Below are 20,742 nucleotides of genomic sequence, written 5' to 3'. Positions count from 1 at the left end.
TCTGTTGCGCCCCCTGCTTGTGCTCTCTCATGCTCACTCAAATAAATAAATGGATAAAATGTTTTTTAAAATATTAAAAAAAAAAAAATGGGGAGTCAGGTCTTGCCTTCCCCAATTGGTCTGCAACGAGTTTTAGACAATCTGAAAAAATCTTGGGCCATTACATAAAGAATACATTCCAAAAAAAAAAAAAAAATCAATAAACCTCATACCTCATTCCTTCTTCTTTAATGCAGAAGGGAAAAAACATACGTCCTATTCTCTAATAAACCTAGAATCAGAAGTAGACACATTCTAGCAGATCTCCAAATCTGTTTCTGCGCAACACCACTTCCTCAGTGATCACCTGTCTTCTACAGTTTGCCAGAGTCTTATGGGATTATTTGCAAAGATGAGTGAATCCAGCATCACCTTCACTCATCCATTCCATGGACTTCATAATCTGAATATTTTCCTCCTACCTCCCAAGAGTAACAGTAGCTCCTCCACAAGAAGGCTGGGGATCCTTGAAGAAAAGAGTATTTTATTTCACCCTCATTTAAAAGATAAAATAAAACTCTCTTTTGCTCTAAAACTAGGGAAACAGAAGAGAAAAAAAGAAGAATTTGGGTGTAGAGGGGTTGGGATAGAAAAAGAAGAAACCAATGAGTTAACTTGTGCTGTCAAGGTCATTCATAATTCATGCAGCCTTGTAATAAAGCTTTGATGTCAACTTTGGGCATAGATTTGAGCTTCTGATAAACAGGTGTAGGAAGATTTAGGTCCATACTGCGATTTTTTAATAATTCATGTCTGCTTCGGTCTAGCAAAAACACTAAGGTATACACATGCCACATTCAAGTATATGCTAGGAAAGCTGGGAACAACTGCTGAGGCATGCTCTCATCATAATGTAATTAATAAGTGAATGGAATGTGTAACAAATGATCCATGGTCATCTTAAGCTTCAGATTCTTGTCTGACTTTCAGATTTATGAAAAGGAAATAAGAACAGTTGTTAGATATTGTTACATTCAACTTTGAAACAAAATGTCCTATTAATCCTCTTTAGGTTTTGAATCAGATAAAACCAATATGGAGATGGTAAATGTGAACTGCTACAAAAAAAAAAAAAAATCCATTACTGCTTATAATTAGTCTGTGAGAAAGGATTTCTTCCATATTATGGGACCAAATCCATATTCAGAAACATGTATAATGCTGATTCCTCTAATTTAAAATTTTTGTCACTGAAACAGACTCATTATAATAAGTAAACAGCTTGGGGCTCCTGGCTGGCTCAGTCAGAGCAGTGTGTGACTCTTGATCTTGGGGCTGTGAGTTCAAGCCTCATACTGGGTGTGGAGCCTATTTAAAATATATATACATGTATAAATAAAATAAAAAGTAAACAACTTCCTGGCAGTGATGACCTCTGCATGAGGAAGAACATCTCCTAGTGAAGACCTCTTCCACCTGTCCCCAGGAGAGAAGAGAAAGCACAAGAAGAAGCGCCTAGAGCGGAGCTCTAACTCCTACTTCACACATGTGTGAAGTGCCCAGGAGGCTACAAAATCACCATCCTGTTCAGCCATGCACAAAAGGTAGTTTTGTGTGTTAGCTGCTCCACTGTCCTTTGCCAGTCTACAGAAGGAAAACAAGGCTTACCGAAGGATGCTCCTTCAGATAGAAGCAGCACCTAAAGCATCCTGAATCAAGGTGAGTGGGAAACTATCCCAATAAACAGATTTGGATTAAAAAAAAAAAAGAGGAAACGTCAGAGCACCTGGCTGGCTCAGTCAGTAGAGCATGTGACTCATGGTACTGGGGTTGTGAGTTCAGCCCCATACTGGGCCTAGAACTCACATTAAAAAAAAAAAAAAGTAAATACTGTCAATTTAAACCTAAAAAGTAAATTTTCCCCTACAAGTAAGAAAGCAAAAGTACCCAATCATACCCATTCAAATTAACATAAACAAGTCAGAGTTTTTGAAAAAAGTTAAAGATCAAAAGCAAAACAAAACCTTGTTCTATCTATACTTTGTAGTGTTCTATACTTTGGAATAAACCTCAAGAAAAAAATAATTTTAAAAGGAAATTGTATAATTAAAAATACAATTACAGGGGCACCTGGGTGGCTCAGTCAGTTAAGAGTCCCACTCTGGATTTTGGCTCAGGTCATGATCTTGGGGTCCTGAGGTTGACTGACCCCCATGACCAATCGGCTCCATACTCAGCATGGACCCTGCTTGTCCTTCTCTCCCTGTGCTTCTCCCCCAGAAAGTAGGCACATGGACATGCTGTCAAATAAATAAATAAATAAACAAATAAACAAACTTTAAAAAAAAACAAAAACAAAAAACAGACTGCTCCTCACCTCCTCCACACACACGCACATTTTCTCTCCCAAATAAATCTAAAAAAAAAAAAAAAAAAACTCATCTTGGAAAGTGAAAGAAGCCAGACACATAAGCACATACATAAATGATTCCATTTTTTAAAAATGATTCCATTTATATGAAGTTTTAGAACAGACAATCTATAATGAAAGAAAAGAGGATAATAGTTCAGGTGCTGATGGTGAGGACAGACTGGGAAGAACAAAGGAACTTTTTGGGATGAGAAAATTTATCTTAAGGGTGTGGATCGCATGGGCATATGCAACTGTGAAAACTTATCCAACTGTACACAAAAATCTGTGCATTTCACTGAATGTAAACCACTTCAATTTACATTAGGACTATTAAGATATTTATCTAATCATGTCATCCCCTGCTCAAAATCTGCCAATGACTTTCCATAACACTTAAGAATAAAAGCACACTCCTTAACATGACCCACAAGATCTTACATGAATTGAGCCCTGCCTGCCTCATCATCCTTAATCATTAAGATCCAGACACATTGGTCCTTTCTATTCTTCAAATACACCTCAATCTTTCCTTAGGATTTTGGTTTTGTTTAAGTAAGCTCTATGCCCAACACAGGGCTTGAACTCACAACTCCAAGATCAAGAATCACACATTCTATCAACTGAGCCAGCCAGGTGTCTCTCCTTAGGATTTTTGGACTTAAGGTTCCCTCTACCTGGAATGCACTTTCCCCAAGTTAGCTTTTCTAGACCCCAGCTCAAATGTCTACCTTGTCAAAGAAGGCCTTCCTTAATCATACTATCCAACACAGCTTTCCCTATCTTCCCTTCCAAAGTTCCTGGGCACTCTCAATACATTATTTGCTGAATAAGTAAATGAAGGGATAACAGATACGTGTCAAAATACAAATACCCACAGGGAACATAACCACTAGCTTATGGTAACTTTTATCACTCCTGATACTTACAAATCTATTTGATATTTCTACATTTTGAAAGGTATTATAGCTAAATGTTTAAAATAAAGGGATGGGCAAAGTTTGTGTTTATTGTTTTATTTTTTAAAGATTTATTTATTTATTTGTTCATGACAGAGAGAGAGAGAGAGAGAGAGAGAGAGAGAAAGGCAGAGACACAGGCAGAGGGAGAAGCAGGCTCCATGCAGGGAGCCTGACGTGGGACTCGATCCCGGGACTCCAGGATTGCGCCCTGGGCCAAAGGCAGGCGCTAAACCGCTGAGCCACCCAGGGATCCCCCAAAGTTTGTGTTTAAAAAAAAATTTTTTTTAAGTAAGTTCCACAGTGGAGTCCAACGTGGAGTTTGAACTCACAACCCTGAGACCAAGACCTGAGTTGAAATCAAGAGTTGGATGCTTAACGGACTGAGCCACCCAGGTGCTCTGGGATGTGCAAAGTTATTATACACAGATACATGCAAATGAAAAGATAACTGGCATGGCATGATTAGTAACCAACAGGATAACTGAACACCAATAAACTTTTTTTGTTTTGTTTTGTTTTGTTTTGTTTTTTACCAATAAACTTTAATAATGATTATGTTACTATTAAAGGACACAATCAGGGGATCCCTGGGTGGCTCAGCAGTTTGGTGCCTGCCTTCGGTCCAGGGTGTGATCCTGGAGTCCTGGGATCTAGTCCTACATCCAGCTCCCTGCGTGGAGCCTGCTTCTCCCTCTGCCTCTCTCAGTCTGTGTCTTTCATGAATAAATAAATAAAATATTTTTAAAAAAATAAAATAAATAAAGGACACAATCACAAAGATATGCCATAAACATCGAACATGTTAAAATGTACAAAATAAACCAAAATACAAGGAAATTTTAAGAAAATCACAATCATTACAGGGGAATTTGAACATGTACCTCAGAAATTTAAAAGATGAAGAAAACAACAGACAAAAATACCAATAGTATAGATAATGCAATTTACAAGCCAGATTTAACAGCTACTAGGGCCTAGCTGGCTCAGTCGGTACAGGGCATGTCTCTTGAACTCAGGATTGTGACTTCAAGTCCCACACTGGGTGTGGAGCCTATTTTTAAAAAGTAACAAAAATTTTAAAAAAAATTATAGCTACACATCAGTCTGAACACAACAGACAATACTGTTTAAGATTATCTATAGAAAGTCATTAAAATTAAATCAGGGTGTCTGGGTGGCTCAGTCAATTAAGCATCTGGCTTTGGCTCAGGTCACGATCATGGGACAGAGCCTGGCATCCGGCTCCCTGCTCAATGAGGAGCCTGCTTCTCCCTCTCCTGTTCCCCCTGCTTGTGTTCTCTCACTCTCTGTCATATAATTTGGTAAAATCTTTAAAAAAATTAAGTCATGAGATGGAATATAAAGTCATAATTATTACAAAACATTCTCTGATCCTAATAAAACTAAATATGAAATCATTAACAAGAACGTTCTATGAAATGGAAAACAAAATACTTTTCTAAATAACTCATGACTCAAAGAGAAATTTAAAATAAGACTTTTAAAATTATCAACAAAAAGAGCACTGTATCTAAACCTATGAAGATGTGGTCAAAATCATCAGTAGAGAAAAATGACAGACCAGTTTTCTTTTGTGAATACAGATAAAAAATATAACCCGCTGGATGGGATTTATAAGATTTTCTTTCTTTATTTGGGTGAGAGAGCTAGCACGCATGCAGGAGCAGGAGGAAGGGCAGAGAGGGAAAGGGAGAAGCAGACACCCCGCTGAGTGCAGAGCTAGATCCCAAGACACTGAGATCATGACCTGAGCTGAAGTCAGACGTTCAAGCCACCCAGAGGACCCCAGTACAGCAGAGTATTAGAAAAACAGAAAAATAACTAGAAGCTTTTCTTATCAGCAATAAATAACTAGAGATCTAGAAGCAAGGTGACTTGCACTAAATTTGACTAATGTTGAATCTTTAGGAATCCATTTAATAAATTACATATTGGAAATTAAAATAGCAGCTTTTACCCCAACATCATCCAAGGCTTCCCGAAGACTGCCCAATGTGTATTATAAGAAAAAACATATCCATTTTGATATCCATTTTTTTCTTTTCTTTTTTTTATTTATTTTGAGAAAAATCATTTGGCATGAAGAAGTCCTATCAAAAAGATCAAAATATAAGAGACCCCAGCTGGCTCAGAAGAATCATGATCTTGATCTCAGGATTGTGAGTTCAAGCCCCATACTGGGTGCAGAGATTACTAAAAAATAAACTTTTTTAAAAAATCAAAATATATTTCAATGTCGATTTAAATTTGTCCTTTTATTTAAAGATTAGTCATTAAACTGTCATCTCCTTGACATAGGTAACTGAAAATATACACAGCTAATTTTCTCACCCAAATCTTGCTTTTTATCACAATACAAGCAATTTAGTGACCTCGTGGCACAATGGTAGCATGTCTGACTCCACAATACAAGCAATCTGAAGTATTGTATTATATGAAAGATTCAGATCAAAGGAACTCTAAAAAGGAGATTCTGTTCTAATTTTAAGCTGGTACTAACAAAAACTCTGTATCCTAATTATTCTAAGCCAGATTTTATATATAAAACCATTTGCATATACTCTCATTTTTGGTCAACATAATCAATGTTTCTTCAACTCATCTGGTATGGGAAAAAATAGGTCTTTTAAGTAAAAATGGTCAGAATTTTACACTGGACCAGAATGGTGGGGAGCTGCCCAGAGGTCAGTAGTTAGCATCTGATATGGGCTAGTCACAGTACAACGTGTAAGAGCTCAGCAAAACAGAAAAGCTAAATATCTGAGCTCAAAAAAATTGTGCTACTGGGGTACCTGGGGGCCTAGTCAGTTAGTATCCAACTCTTGGTTTTGGCTCAGACCATGATCTCATGGGTTGTGGAATCAAGTCCCATATCAGGCTCTGCACTCAGTCGGAGTATGCTTGAAGATTCTCTCCCTCCCCCCACACTCTCTCTTAAAAAAAAATGTATTATTATTTAAGATTATAGATTTCCAGGTCAAAAATACATACTTTCCTATTATAAACAAAATTGCTAAAGACAACACGAGTTGCCATATAAGGTCAGCCCTAGGATCCATTCAGGCCAGTACTTTATCTCCTATCTACAAAGTAACATGTCAAAGAGTTCAGAATAAAACAGCTATTCTAAATCATCCATGCCACTGCTTCTAGCTGTTAGTGTTAGAACTGGAGAGGTGGCCTTACGTTGTTTTACCCTTCCCTTACTCCACCACTTCAACACACCTTCTCTGGACAGAGTGAGCTATATACATGAAATGTTTAAGGGTTTTGAGACATTTAAGGTAAATTCTTAAATTGACAGAAGGAAGGAAATAAAGAGGCACCTGGCTAGCTCAGCTAGAGGAGCATGCAACTCTTGATTTCAGAGTCCTGAGTTCAAGCCCCATGTTGGGTATAGACTGCTCGAATAAATAAATAAACTTTTTAGACAGAAAAAAGAGGGACGCCTGGGTGGTTCAGTGGTTTAGCGCCTGCCTTTGGTTCAGGGTGTGATCCCAGGATCCGGATGGGATGCCTGGGTGGCTCAGCTGTTGAGTGTCTGCCTTTGGCTCAGGGCATGATCCCGGAGTCCTGGGATCAAGTCCCGCACCAGGCTCTCTGCATGGAGTCTGCTTTTCCTCCCTCTTCCTTTTCCCTTTTTCTTTCTTTCTTTTTTTTTTTTTAAAGATTTTACTTCTTTATTCATGAGAGACACAGAAAGAGAGAGGCAGAGACACAGGCAGAGGGAGAAGCAGGCTCCATGCAGGGAACCCGATGTGGGACTCAATCCCAGTACTCTAGGACCACGCCCTGAGCTGAAGGCAGAGGCGCTTAACTGCTGAGCCTCCCAGGTGTCCCTCCTCCCTCTTCCTATGTCGCTGTCTCTGTGTGTCTCTCATGAATAGATAAATAAAATCTTTTAAAATAATAACCTTTTCTTTTCTTAATTTAAATTCAATTAAGTAACATTAGTGTATTATTAGTTTCAGAGGTGGAAGTCAATGTCATCAGTCTAACACCCAGAGCTCACTACATCATGTGCCCTCCTTAATATCTATTATCCAGTAACCCCATCCCCTTACCCCCCCCAGCAATCCTCAATTTATTGTCTCTTATGGTTTGTCTCACTTTCTGATAACATTTTATTTTTCCCCTCCCTTCCCCTATGCTGTTTCTTAAATTCCACATGAGTGAAATCATAACTGTCTTTCTCTGATTGACTTATTTGCATAATGACTTATTTGCATAATGCCCTCCCCTTCCATCCAGTAATTTTTTTCTTTTTTAAAGATTTATTTATTTATTCATTCATGAGAGACACAGAGAGAAACAGAGAGGCAGAGACACAGGCAGAGGGAGAAGCAGACTCCACACAGGGAGCCCGACGTGGGACTCGATCCTAGGTCTCCAGGATCATGCCCTGGGCCAAAGGCAGACGCTAAACTGCTGAGCCACCCAGGGATCCCCAATTTTTTTTTAAATCATGTACAATAACAGTGACGGCGTACCTGGCTGGTTCAGTGGATGGAGTGTGCAAATCCTTTTTTTTAAAGATGTATTTATTCAGTGAGAGCAAGAGCATGCAGGGGGAAAGGGGGAGCCACAGAAGAGAGACCCTTAAGCAGACTCCATGCTGAGCATTGAGCTCAACACAGGGTTCAACCTCACAACCCTGAGATCACAACCTGAGCTGAAACCAAGAGTCAGAGGAAGGTACAACTCTTGATCTCAGCATTGTGTAGGTTCAAGTCCTACACTGGGTATAGAAATTATTTAAGATTAAATCTTTAAAAAAATGATAAACCCAATATATATTAACCTTAAACAAGTCTATTTACAGATTATCCCTTCCAAAGTATGTGAGTACATGCTATATGTATATTTACAAGGTGGCAGGAAGTCAACTGGGTAATCAACATTAGGAAGGTTAATTTGGGGTGGGGAGGGCACATATTAGTAATACTTTTAAATTTTAGTTTATCCTAAAATATTTCAGATATTCAAAAAGTAAAAAAGGATCAGGGGATTAAAAGACATTTTTAAAAGTATCTGCCTTTGGCTCAGGTCATGATTCCAGAGTCCTGGGATCGAGCCCCACATCGTGTGGGGAGTCTGCTTCTCCCCTCTCTCTCTCTCTGCTTCTCCCCATCTCAAGCTCTCTCTCCCATGTGTGCTCACTCTCTCTCAAATGAACAAAATCTTTTAAAAAAAATATATACTTCCTTATATGCACTAGTAAATATGTTAAGATTATTTTTATTTGAGAGAGCGTAAGCAAGAACAAGAAACAGCACAAGACAGCATGAGTATGGGGTAGAGAGAGATGCAGACTCTCTGGTAAGCAGGGAGCCCAACATGGAGCTCAAGGCCAGGATCATGACCTGAGCTGAAAGCATACACTTAACTGACTGAGCCACCCAGGTGCCCAGTATATAGGATGCTTTAAAAATAAAATGTAAATAAAGAAATTATGGGGAACACCTGGGTGGCTCAGTGGTCGGGCGCCTGTCTGCCTTTGGCTCAGGGCATGATCCCAGAGTCCTGGGATCAAGTCCCACATTGGGCACTCTGCATGGAGCCTGCTTCTCTCCCTTCCTATGTCTCTGCCTCTATCTGTGTGTCTGTCTCATGAATAAATAAATAAAATCTTTTTTTAAAAATTATGTACATTCATGGAATGGATACATCAGTTCCACTACAATGTAACATATACATTCCTAAAAATCACCATGCTGTATAAAACTGAATAAAAACCACAAAGCATCAGGAAAATGGGGTTAAGGACACAACATTCAAAAATGTGACATAAAAAAAGGTAATCTAATAAAAATAGTAGCACAATTTTATACATTAAATGGTAATGAAATACATAAATGCTACAATAAATATGGCAGTTCACCTTGAAAAAGACCTCAGGTTTGCCTGGCAATGTGGGCACTAAAAGGTTACGGCTTGTATGTTACCATGAAGTGACAGAAGGAGGTAATCTGAAATCAAAATTGTAGTGCCAGGGCAGTCTGGGTGGCTCAGCGGTTTAGTGGGTGGCTCGGAGGTTTAGCGCCGTCTTCAGCCCAGGATGTGATCCTGGAGTCCTGGGATCGAGTCCCACATCGGGCTCCCTACATGGCGCCTGCTTCTCCCTCTGCCTATGTCTCTGCCTCTCTCTCTCTCTCTCTCATGAATAAATAAAATCTCTTTTAAAAATTATAAAAAAAAGTTGTAGCACCAGATGTGGCTCATAAGAGAAAAATAAGCTGAGGTAGGTAGCAGAATGATAGCTGCCAGGCATGTGCAGCTGTGTAGTCCTTTCTGTGGCTCAGTTCAGCAAAGTGCAGTTTTCTGCATTCACCTAACATTTCTTGTAGACAAAATCTTATAAGCAAATGTGAAATTCACATTATACTCAAATAGTTCCCTAATAGATTAACTGCACTAGAACAAATTCATGTTTTCTTAAAGCAATACTGACTGTACTACTGTAATTTGTAATGCAGCCATGATAAGGAATGTGCTGATATGATAAATAGAATCCTTAAAAAAAAAAAAAAAATGGGACGCCTAGGTGGCTCAGCAGTTTAGCACCTGCCTTTGTTTTGTTTGTTTGTTTGTTTGTTTTTTAAATTTATTTATTTATTCAGAGAGAGCAAAAGAGAGGCAGAGACACAGGCAGAGAGAGAGGCAGGCTCCATGCAGGGAGCCCGACATGGGACTCGATACCGGGTCTCCAGGATCACACCCCAGGCTGCAGGCAGCACTAAACTGCTGCGCCACCGGGGCTGCCCTAGCACCTGCCTTTGGCCCAGGGTGTGATCCTGGGGTCCCGGGATCGAGTCGCACAACAGGTTCCCTGCAAAAGAGCCTGCTTCTCCCTCTGCCTGTGTCTCTGCCTCTCTCTGTCTCTCATGAATAAATAAAATTAAAAAAAAAAAAAAGAATGTGCTGATATGAAAGTACCTCCAAATTAAACTGTGAAATGAAAAAAAGCAAGGTGCAGAATAATGTGTATATTTTGATTCCTTCTGTGTAAACTAGAGATGAAAATAAATTTAAAAATTCTGGTATACACTCGTGTAGGCCTGGAAGAAAAGATTAAAAAATGATTAACAATCGTTGCTCTTGGGTAGTGATTTTTCCTTTTATGTTATTCCTGACTACAACATTTGAACTTTCTAAAACATGTTCATGCATTACTTTAGGGAGGAAAATGTCAAAAGGACTAATCTGTGAGATGGAATATAGTTTTACCCTGCTATCTTAAAGTGCAGCATTCCTACAAAAACTTTCCTAACTTGAAATGGTGTATCCCCTACTTTCTGAAATTTCACATTACACTACCTCACTTTTTCAAAAGACCTATATCAGTACCTGTTTTCCTTAATTCAAAATCAGAAGAGGATTTTTGCTCTTATGCAAAAGCCATGAGCATCTTTCTTTATAAAACCAAAGTGGCAAAATATGAACTTTCAGAAAGCGGGGGATACCTATATAGAGGTCTTTATGTCTCTGTTTTCTTCTTCACTAAATGTTCACAAGAACACAACTACATAGTGTGGAACAACAAACTCTCATACATTGCTGTTGGGAATATAAAGTGGTACAACCACTTTAGGTACTACTTTGGAAAACAGTTTGGCAGTGTCTTAAAAAGTTAAAGATACCCTACAACATGACCCAGCCAGTCCATTCCTGTATATCTACCCAAAAGAAATAAAAGGGGATCCCTGGGTGGCGCAGTGGTTTGGCGCCTGCCTTTGGCCCAGGGCGCGATCCTGGAGACCCGGGATCGAATCCCACGTCGGGCTCCCGGTGCATGGAGCCTGCTTCTCCCTCTGCCTATGTCTCTGACTCTCTCTCTCTCTCTCTCTCTCTCTCTCTGTGTGTGACTATCATAAAAATAAAATAAAATAAAATAAAAAATAAAAGAAATAAAAGCATGTCCTTACAAAAACTTGTAAGCACATGTTCACAGCAACTTTATCTGCAGTAGTCAAAAACCAGAAATAATCTAAATGTCCATTAACAGGTGAATGGATAAACAAATTGTAATATATCCATACATACAATATTCATCAATAAAAAGGAATGAACTAATACATAGAGCAACATGAGTTAATCTCAAAACAATGCTGAGTGAAAGAAGCCAGTTTACGTATATACTATAATCATTCCATTCATATAAAATGCGAACTAGTCTACATTGACAGAAAGCTCATCACAGGTTGCCAGAGGAAGGACAATGACAGGAAGAGGGAGAAGGATTAAAAGGGGGATAAGAAAAATTTGTGGGATGTTTACTATTTTGATTGTGGTGATGGTTTCATAGGTGTATAAATCTGTTGAAACTTCGGAAATTGCCTACTTTGTGCGGTTTGTAGATGCCAACTGTACCTCAATGACACTGTTTAAAAACACACACAAGGGCAGTCCGGGTGGCTCAGAGGTTTAGCACCTGCCTTTGGCCCAGGGCGTGATCCTGGAGACTTGGGATCGAGTCCCACGTCAGGCTTCCCGCATGGAGCCTGCTTCTCCCTCTGCCTGTGTCTCTGCTTCTCTCTCTCTCAAGAATAAATAAACACACACACACACACAACTGGGGCACCTGGGTGGCTCAGTTGGTTGAGCATCTGACTCTCCGTTTCAGTTCAGGTTGTGATCTAAGGGTCCTGAGATCAAGTTCCGCACTGGCTCTGCACTCAGCATGGAGTCAGCTGGCAATTCTCCCTCCCCCTTTACCATTCTCCCCTGATCCCTGCATGCTCGGGCTCTCTCTCTCTCTCTCTCCCTCTAATAAATAAAATCTTTAAAAATAACACACACACCCCCATTGAATAGTCTGCACAAAAAACATATAAAGAATACACAATAGGAACTCTCATACTTGTTGGTGGAAATGTAAAATGGCGCAGCTGCTGCAGAAAAGCTTGGCAGTTCCTTAAAAAGTTAAACAGAATCAGGGTGCCTGACTGGTTCTGAGGGAAAAGCTTGAAATTCTTGATATCAGGATTCTGAGTTTACTAAACCCTGAGTTGAGTGTAGAGATTACAAACAAAACAAAACAAAAAACCCAGACTAAACTTAAAAAAAAAAAAGCAAAAAAAAAGTTAAACCAATTTACTATATAACCTAGCCATTCTACTCCTAGGTATATATCCAAGAGAACTAAAATGATATGTCAACATAAAAACTTACATGTAAATGTTCATTTAACAGTATTACTCACCATGGCGGAAAAGTATAAACAATTACCAACTGATGACTAGACAAAATGTGACATATTCATACAAGAGATTATTATTAAGTGATAAAAACTATGTACTGGGCAGCCCCGGTGACACAGCGGTTTGGCGCCGCCTGCAGCCCAGGGTATGATCCTGGAGACCCAGGATCGAGTTCCACGTGGGGCTCCATGCATGGAGCCTGCTTCTCCCTCTGCCTGTGTCTCTGCCTCTCTCTCTCTCTCTCTGTTTCTCTCATGAATAAATAAATAAAATCTTTAAAAATAATAATAAATTTTAAAAAAAGAAAAAAAAAAACTAGGTACTGACACATGCTACACCACAGGTGGACTGAATACAGCATGCTAACTGAAAGAAACCAGATACTAAAGGCCACATGTTATTTGATTCACAATTATATGAAATGTACTTGCAAATCCACAGACACAAAAAGTGGCTGCTGAGGGACAGGGGGGAACCAGAACTGACTGTTAACAGGTATGGGGTTTCTTTCTGGGGTGATGGAAATATTTTGGAATTAGATAGTAGAAATGGTTGCATAACCTTGTAAATATACTAAAACCCACAGAATTATACACTTTAGAATGATGAATTTTACATTATGCAAATTAATCTCAATTTTAAAAAGTAAACACACTCTTGGAGTGCCCAGGTGCCATAGCTGGTTGAGCGTCGGACTCTCGGTTTCAGTTGGAGTAGTGATCTCAGGGTCATGAGATTGAGCCCCACCGTGGGTCAGCGATCAACAGAGAGTCTGTTTAAGACTCACTCTCGGGGATTCCTGGGTGGCTCGGTGGTTTCGCGCCTGCCTTTGGCCCAGGGCGCGATCCTGGAGTCTCGGGTTCGAGTCCCACGTAGGGCTCCTGGCATGGAGCCTGCTTCTCCCTCTGCCTGTGTCTCTGCCTCTCTCTCTCTCTATGTCTATCATAAATAAATAAAAATAAATCTTAAAAAAAAAAAAAAAAAGACTCCTTCTCCCTCTACCTCTCACCCCTGGCACTGGTGCTCACATACTCTCTCTCTAAATAAATAAATCTTAAAACAAACAAACAAAAAAAGCATACACGCTCTAGGGGAACCTGGGAAGCACAGTCAGTTGGGCATCTGACTCTTGGTTTCTGCTGGACATGATCTCTGGGTCTTGGGATGGGGTCCTGTGTCAGTGTGCTTGGGTTTCTGTCTTTCTCCCTCTCCCTCTCACTGCTTATGCATGCATACGCATTCTCTCTCATATAAATACACAAATCTTAAAAAAATAGTACACACACTCTCAAACTATTTTTTTTAAGATTTTATTCCTTTATTTTATTTTATTTTTTTATTTTTTTATTTATGATAGTCACACAGAGAGAGAGAGAGGCAGAGACATAGGCAGAGGGAGAAGCAGGCTCCATGCACCGGGAGCCCGACGTGGGATTCGATCCCGGGTCTCCAGGATCACGCCCTGGGCCAAAGGCAGGCGCCAAACCGCTGCGCCACCCAGGAATCCCTATTCCTTTATTTTAGAGAGAGTGAGTCAGACAGCATGAGTAATAGGGGCAGGGGAAGAGGGAGAGAGAATCTCAATCTCCATGCTAAGTGAATGTAGAGCTGGACGCAGGGCTTGATTCTAGGACCCTGAGATCATGACCTGAGCAGAAACCAAAGGTCAGACGCTTAACCCTCTGAGCCACCCAGATGCCCCTCAAACTAATTTTTAAGAAACAAAATAGGTAACAATCACCAATGTAGCCACATAACTAAATGAATAAACATACAAATCAAGCTGAAGCGCCCCTTGGCATTCTCCTCACCTCCTTCACTATCAACACATAACAGGTCTCCTCCCACACACACACACTCATAGCTCATTATTCAGATAAACAGAATAAACAATCCCTGGCGGGAGAACTAGTTCTTCTACCTCTCTGTCTACAGTCATCAAAGTTCGCATGCCTGAACACAATTACCTTTCAACGGATTCGTATTTCACCTCTACCTCCTCTCTTGCTTACTGAAATGCTATTCATTCATCTTTCAAAAACCAAATCAAATTCCAACTCATCCACGAAGTGCTCTCCATTCTTCAAAACTTTTTCCAACTGACAGAACAGATGTTATAGACACAATTCATAAGTCTTCTATGAGGGAAAAATGCACTGACTCTCACCCTCTATTCGGTAGCAGTGTGAAAAACAGGGTAAGAGGGGCAGGATTAAAGGTAGGGAGATGGGGGTGAATTCAAGGATTGGCAGTGAAAATTCAAATACAAATCTCTGGTTAAATAAGAAGAAAATCCTCTTTATCAGAATCTATCCTAAGAAATTGCTCTCAACTTGTCATATGTGGGCTGCACTTACAGATCTACAATTAGCTTTCCTCTTCTATATATTTTATAATACATGACTGGAAGCAGTCTATAGCAAATTATAGTGTATCCAATGAATGAATATGAAGACATTTTAATATGGAGGGATATGATTTTATATGTGGAAAACTCTAAAGATCCCACAAAAAAATATCTGTAGAAATAAATGAATTCAGCAAAGTAGCAAGATAGTCAACACACAAAAATCAGTTGCATTTCTATACACAGTGAAAAATCTGAAAAGAAAATTCAAAAACAGTTCCATTTATAATAGCATCAATGAATAAAATACAGTTGACCTTTTTTTTTTTTTTTTTAAGATTTTATTTATTCATTCATGAGAGGCAGAGAGAGAGGCAGAGACACAGGCAGAAGGAGAAGCAGGCTCCACGCAGGGAGCCGGACCCGACACAGGACTCGATCCTAGGTCTCCAGGATCACGCCCTGGGCCAAAGGCGGCACCAACCGCGAGGCAGAGGCACTGGGGCTGCCCACAGTTGACCTTTCAACAATGCAGGAATTGGGGGCACCAACTAGCCACAGTCAAACATCTATGTATAACTTTTGACTCCCCCAAAACTTAACTACTAATAGCCTCTGTTGACCAGAAGCTTTACCAATAATAGAAACAATTAACAAATATTCTGTAGATTATATGTATTATATATTGTATTCTTACAATAAAATAAGGTAGAGAAAATATTAAGAAAATCATGAAGAGTAAATACATTTACAGTACTGCATCAAAAAATTCTGCATATTGGGATCCCTGGGTGGCTCAGTGGTTTAGCACCTGCCTTCGGCCCAAGGCATAATCCTGGGGTCCCGGGATCAAGTTCCACATCGGGCACCCTCCATGGAGCCTGCTTCTGCCTTTGCCTGTGTCTCTGCCTCTCTCAGTCTCTCATGAATAAATAAATAAAATCTTAAAAAAAAAAATTCTGCATATTAAATGTTTCCACACAATTCAAACCTGTGTGGTTCAAGGGTCAACTGCACTTGGGAATTAACTTAACCAAAGAGGTCAAAGACCTATACAATGAAAACTACAAAACACTGCTGAAAGAAATTAAAAACAGTATAACTAAATGGAAACACATCTCATATTAACAGAGTGGAAAATACTGTTTAAAAGTCAGTACTACCCAAAGCCATCTATAGATTTGATGCAATCCCTACCACAATTCCAATGACATTTTTTCATTCAGAAATAGAAAAACTCATCCTAAAATTTTTATAGAATTTCAAAGGACCCTAACCAAAACAATCTTGAAAAAGAACAAAACTGAAGGACTCATACTCCCTGATTTCAAAAGGTACTAGATGCTACAGTAATCAAAACAGCATGTTACTGCTGCCATGAACAGAAATATAGAGACCAGTGGAACAGAATAGAGCCCAGAAATAAAGCTTTGCACAGATGGCCAAGTTATTTTTGACAAGGGTGTCAAAATTATTCAATTAAGAAAGGACAGGGGTGCCTGGGTGGCTCAGCAGTTGAGCATCTGCCTTTGGCTCAGGATGTGATCCCGGAGTCCCAGGATTAAGTCCCACATCGGGCTTCCTGCATGGAGCCTGCTCCTCCCTCTGTCTATGTTTCTGCCTTCCTGTGTCTCTCATGAATAAATAAATAAAATCTTAAAAAAAAAAGAAAAGAAAAGAAAAGAAAAGAAAAGAAAAGAAAAGAAAAGAAAAGAAAAGAAAAGACAAGACAAGACAAGACAGTTTTGGGGAGGCCTGGGTGGCCCAGCAGTTTAACTCCTGCCTTCGGCCCAGGGCGTGATCCTGGAGTCCCGGGATCCAGTCTCAAATCAGGCTCCCTGCGTGGAGCCTGCTTCTTTCTCTGCCTATGTCTCTCATGAATAAATAAATAAAATCTTAAAAAAAAAAAAAAAAAAGTTTTTTCAACAAATGATGCTGGAAAAATTGAATATCTACATGCAAAAGAATGAAGCTGGATTCTTACCTAACAACATTTACAAAAATTAACTCAAAATGTACCAAAGACTTAAAAGTAAGACTGAAAATAATAAAACTCTTAAAAGCTTGACAACATTGGATTTACAAAGATTTCTTAGATATAACACCAAATGCATAGGTAATAAAAATAAATCGGACATCATGACAATTTTAAAATTTTGTGCATCAAAAGACACTATCAACAGTAAAAATGCAACTCACAGGAGAAAATATTTGCAAATCATATTCAATAAGGGATTCATACCCAGAACATAGAGAACTCCTAAAACTCAAAGCAACCAAAAAATCTGACTCAAAGTAGGCAAAATATTTAAATAAACATTTCTTCAATGATATATAAATGACCAAATAAGCACTTGAAAAGATGCTCAACATCACTAATATTAGGGAGGTACAAATCAAAAACACAGTGAGGGGCGCCTGGGTGGCTCAGTCGGTTAAGCATCTGCCTCAGGTCATGACCCTCAGGCTGAGCCCCATGTCGGGCTCCCGGCTTAGCAGGGAGTCTGCTTCTCCTTCTCCCACTGCCCCCACCTCTGCTTATGCGTGCTCTCTCTCTCTCACTCTCAAATAAATAAAATCTTTAAAAAAAAAAAAAAAAACCCACACAGGGAGATTATAACCTCACACCCTTTAGGATGGCTATCAAAAAAAAAGAAAGAATCAGAAAACAAGTGTTGGTGAGGATGTGAAGAAACTGGAACCTTTGTACAATGTTGGAGGGAATACATGTGCAAGCCACTATGGCAAACAGTGGCAGTTCCTCAAAAAACTAAAAACAGATTTACTGTACGATCTAACAATTCTACTTCTAAATCCATATATACTGAAAAAACTAAAAGCAGGAACTTGAAGAGGTACACCCACGTTCTTAGCAGCATTATATACAATAGCCAGAAGATGGGAACAACCCAAGTATTCATCAACAGATGAATGGGTAAACAAAATGTGATATATACATACACTGGAATATTATTAAGCCTTAAAAAGGAAGGAAAGTTCTTTACTCAAAGAATACAAAAACACTAATTCAAAGGGATACATGTGCCCTTGTGTTTAGGGCAGCATTATTTATAATAGCCAAAATACAGAAGCAGCCCAAGTGTTCACTGATCAATGAATGGATAAAGATGTGGCATATATACACAATGGAATTTATGTAGCCATTTAAAAGAATGAAATCTTGCCATTTGCAACCACATGGATGGAGCTAGAGAGTATAATACCAAGTGAAATAAGTCAGTCAGAGAAAGACAAATACTGTATAATTTCACTGATATGTGGAATTTAGGAAATAAATGAGCAAAGGGGAGAAGAGACACAAACCAAGAGACAGACTCTTAATTACAGAGAACAAACTGGTTACCAGAAGAGAGGTGGGGGGATGGGTGAAATAGGTAAGTGCACTTGTGATCAGCACAGGGTAATGTATGAAAATGTTGAATCACTATATTGTACCCCTGAAACTAATATAACACTGTATGTTAACTGGAATTAAAATTAAAACAATTTTTTTTTAAAAAGGAAATCCTGACACATGCTACAACATGGATATGATCTTTGAAGATATTATACCAAGTGAAATAAACTCGTCAGAAAATGACAAATACTGGGATGCCTGGGTGGCTCAGTGGTTGAGCATCTGCCTTCCGCTCAGAAGGCAGGGTCCCAGGATGGAGTCCCGCGTCGGCTCCCTGCATGGAGCCTGCTTCTCCCTCTGCCTGTGTCTCTGCCTCTCTGTGTGTCTCTCATGAATAAATAAATAAAATCTTAAAAAAAAAAAAAAAAAGAAAATGACAAATACTGTATGATTCTACTTATATGAGGTACTTAATGTAGTCAAAATCAATCACAGAGACAGAAAGAACGATGGTTGCTGGGGACTAGGAGAAAGGGGGAATAGGGAGTTGTTTAATGGGCATAGATTTTCAGTTTTATAAGATGAAAAGAGTGACCAAAATGGATGGTGGTCATGGATGCACAATGTACAAATGTATGCTACAAATACAATGCTACAAATGTATCTAATACCACTGAACTGCACACTTAAAAATCATTAAGGTGCTAAATTTTATGTGTATTCCACTATAATTGGGAAAAAAAAAAACAGAAGCATATGTAGGAGTTAAATGTTAAGTATGGCTTTTCCATTAACCATGTCCTTCCTGATGGAGCATATGTTATAAACTCATTTACTCCCAGAAGGGAAAAATACTTAAGAGCAGAAGTTCTGCAAGCTCTATGTCAAACTACATGTTTTCAAGATCTAAAAGGACTCTTGATAATCAATTCCCAAAAGTGATAAACACAAAAAGATATACACAGGATACAGAAAATCACCAATGGCAAATATATGTTAAAAAATGTTCAAACAAACAAACAAAAAAATGTTCAAACACTCTAGTAATCAATGAATGAAAAATTAAACAAGACACCATTTTTCACCTACCAAATTTAGTTTGGGAGCAGATGGAAATAAGGCATCTCGAAAAAGGCCCAGGTTTTTCTAATCCACACTCATTATCTTCCCTTCCTCAAGCCCCAATCAATTAATTATTCCAATCCCGTTTCCATCTCCCACTTCTAGAACTCTGGATAATAATAACAATGACCAGAGGTGCCTGGCTGGTTCAGCTGGTGGCACATGAGACTCTTGATCTCCAGGTTTTAAGTTCAAGCCCCACGATGGGTGTAGAGATCACTAAAAATTTTTTAATCTTAAAAATAATAATACCAATAACAAAACCAACAACCTCCAAATCCAATTGAGCATCTCACTAAACATCTCAAAGTCAGGGATGGACATCCTCTATCCTCTCTGAACTTATTTTTCCTGGCTTCCATGACACCTTTTGGTCTTCTGCCTTTTTTCCCTACCTCATTGGCTGTTTCTTCCATTCTATGTTCAATCTTCTTCCCATACTGCAGCTCGAAGTATTAGCGATCAAGTGTCAATTTTCACTTCTCTATCTATATTCTTTCCCTTGGTGATCTCATGCAGTCCCATACCTTTCAATATCATCTATGTAATGAATTCCAAAGTTTTATCTAACAGCTCCTAGCTCTCTCTTCCATGAGCTCTAAACCTGCACATCCAATTTCCTCAATATACCAACTTCATAACTGATATACATCTCACATTTAATATACCCAAAACAGAACTCGTGATTTTTCCCCCTTCAAGTTTCTCTTCCATTCTTCTCCCTCTCAGTAAATGTCACTATCTACCCATAGCTGCTCAAAACAACTACCAAAAAAAAAAAAAAAAAAAAAAGAGAGAGAATTCTTGGGGCATCTGATTAGCTCAGTAAGTAGAGGATGCAACTCTTGATCTCAGAGACCTGAGTTCAAGCCCCAGGATGGGAAGAGAGTTTAACTTAATTTTAAAAAATATATAAAAGGGTGCTTGGGTGACCGAGTATGTTAAACATTCGACTCTTGACAGTTCAAGTCATGATCTCAGGGCCAAAAGATAGAGCCCCACTTCAGCTCCGCGCTCAGCAGAGTGTCTACTGGAGATTCTCTCTCTCTCTCTCCTCCCCACCCCTGCCCCCTCCTCCTGCTCTCTAGGACTCAAGCAATCCTTCTCTCTCAAATAAACAAATCCTTAAAAACACATTAAAAAAAAAAAAAGTAAAGAAGTCTCCTATTTTCCCACTAACCCACTCACAAGTCTTGTTCATTCTACAACCAAAATAATGTTTAAATCTCTGTACTCTTCATCTCGCTGCCACGGACCTAGTTCAAGGTACTGCAAACAGCATCCTAACTGATCTCCCCGCTCCCATATTCACCCTCTTCCTCTACAGAGCAGTCAGATTATGC

General features: G+C 39.2%; 1 protein-coding gene across 5 annotated transcripts in view; it reads right to left on the bottom strand.

Moving 5' to 3' along the window:
* The window catches only part of YEATS2 (YEATS domain containing 2), a 122,791-nt gene that overhangs the window by 100,774 nt on the left and 1,275 nt on the right, over positions 1-20,742 (bottom strand). The window contains exon 2 of one of the 5 annotated variants that reach the window (XM_072807588.1): positions 13,360-13,511. The exons of 3 other annotated variants lie outside the window; for them this stretch is intronic. The gene's annotated coding sequence lies outside the window, so the exon portion shown is untranslated. Of the gene's footprint in view, positions 1-2,356; positions 2,376-13,359; positions 13,512-20,742 lie in introns of those variants that run through there. One more of the 5 variants, XM_072807587.1, reaches the window with a different exon arrangement.

This window comes from Canis lupus, chromosome 31, assembly GCF_048164855.1.
Source record: "Canis lupus baileyi chromosome 31, mCanLup2.hap1, whole genome shotgun sequence".
Taxonomy (NCBI): Eukaryota; Metazoa; Chordata; class Mammalia; order Carnivora; family Canidae; genus Canis; species Canis lupus.
This window is presented reverse-complemented; position numbering and strand designations above follow the sequence as displayed.